This window comes from Nannospalax galili, unplaced genomic scaffold, assembly GCF_000622305.1.
Source record: "Nannospalax galili isolate Female #2095 unplaced genomic scaffold, S.galili_v1.0 scaffold973, whole genome shotgun sequence".
NCBI lineage: Eukaryota > Metazoa > Chordata > Mammalia > Rodentia > Spalacidae > Nannospalax > Nannospalax galili.
Genome location: NW_008334020.1, coordinates 870,921 through 873,002, shown reverse-complemented (window position 1 = coordinate 873,002; position 2,082 = coordinate 870,921). Strand labels below are relative to the sequence as shown.

Sequence of the window (2,082 nt, the reverse complement as noted above, 5' to 3'; positions counted from 1 at the left end):
GGATTAAAGGCCTGCACTGTCACCTCTGGCCAAACTGTGATTGTTATCTCTAGAAGTGCAAAGAGGGCATAGGTAAAGGCACACTGCGACTGTAGAAGAGCGTTGGAAAAGTAATGGAAAGCTTCTAGGTGCCTGATAATGAGAGAGATTCAATATCAAGGCCTGGATACCCAGAAACATGTGAGGAGTGAGGACTAAGCTGGCCCTCAGAGGAAGCTGGAGGTTCATTCCAGAAAATTAGGACTCCCAAGACCCAAATCTGCAAATAACAGATACCTCCTCTGTCCCCAAGGTAAACGGGCAATGACTTTGCCAGGCACAAACTGGTCTGTGGTGGGGGGTGGGGAGGGTTATGGGAAATGTAGTCACTCAAAAAAGTCAGAAGACTGAAAATGCTGCCCAACATCAGAAGTCCTCCATGCTCTACTCTGCTCCACCATTAGTCTACTGCCAGAGGAAAGCCGGGCACTGGTTACTCATGTAACGGGACTACAACTCCAGCTCATAAGAGAACACAGCTCTGGCTCACAGGAGGGCAGGACAGCTCCAAGTCCATGGGAAGACTGCAAAAAAATGGGTTCACAGGGGAACAAGGCTCCAGATTAAAGGGAGGGGACCACAGCTCCAGCTCACACAAGGGGACCACAACTTTGGCTTATAGGAAAAGTTCACAGCTCCAGCTCAAGGATGGGACCACAACTCTGGCAGTAGGGGGCCACAGCTCTGGCTCAAAGGAGAAGCCCACAGCTCCAATTTTAAGACTTTTTTTCTACTTCTGTGAAGAATGTTGTGAATATATTTATTGGGATTACCCTGAGTCTGTAAACTTCTTTTAGTAAGATGAATATTTAAAAAATATTAATTCTACCCACCCCAATCCATGAGCATGGGAGGTCTTTCCAACTACTGTCTTCCTCATTTATTTTTTAAATATGACACACAAATTTGTGTGTCATCCTTGTATAGGGGCCATGCTAATCTTCTCTGTATCGTTCCAACTTTAGTATATGTGCTGTTGAAGCAAGCACAATATTTTGTTTTTATCAGAGATTTAAAGTTTTAATGTAAAGTTCGTGTACCTCCTTTGTTAAGTTTGTTGTTATTCATTGAGGTTGCTGTGAGTGGAGTTATTTTTTTTAATTTCTTTCTCAGCATGTTAATATATAGAATGGCTACTGATGTTTGTAAGTTATTTTTTGAAAGTGTTGATCAGTTCTCAGAGTTTTCTAGTGGAGTCTTTAGGACCTCATATGTAGAATCATGTCATTTGGAAATCCCAGTTGGAATGGCTAAGATTAAGACAACAAATTATAATAAATTCTGGCAAGGATATGGGAGGACCCTCTTTCATTCTTAGCAGAAGTCCAAACTGTGCAGACACTCTGTAAATCAATGTATATGTGCCTCAACGAACTAGAAATAGATGTAACATATGACTCAGCATATACCCAAAGAACTCTCTCCTCCTATAGAGATAGTTGTAGTTTTACATGTGTTCATTGTTGCTATATTCATAATATGAAGGAAATTTAAACAGCTTAGATGTCTATAAACTGATGAATGGATAAGGAAAATGTACATATACACAAGGAAATTTTATTTTGCTTTAAAGAAAATTAAATTATGAAATTTGCAGGTAAATAGATGGACTTGAAAAAAAAATACCCTGAGGTCAATCAGGCCCAGGGAGACAAACACTGTATGTCTCTTATACATGTGAATCCCACTTTCAAATATGAAGAGTTGTGTGTTTCACTTACACTACCTTTAGAAGACAAGAAAGTAGAAAGGGGACACTGGAAGGGAGGTAAAAAGTGTGAAGGGATACAGGTAGTACGAAGGAAGAAGTGAGTAATGAGGGGGAGATTAAAGTTTGGGGGAAGATAGGAGGGGAAAGAAGAGGAGGGTGTCAGAGGAGAGATAACTAATACTCAAGATGATTGAAAAAGGCTATTTTGGAAACCTACTATTTATTAAGCTTTGACATATATGATAGACATATAGATATATAGATGATAGATATAAGATAGATAGATGATAGATAGATAGATAGATGATAGATAGATAGATAGATAGATAGAT

General features: G+C 39.5%; 1 non-coding gene across 1 annotated transcript; it reads right to left on the bottom strand.

Moving 5' to 3' along the window:
• Positions 1 to 921: 921 nt before the first annotated feature.
• LOC115069592 lies at positions 922 to 1,028 on the bottom strand. Its single transcript, XR_003848844.1, has one exon. It is a non-coding gene; the product is annotated as a U6 spliceosomal RNA (small nuclear RNA).
• Between the last annotated feature and the right edge of the window lie 1,054 nt (positions 1,029 to 2,082).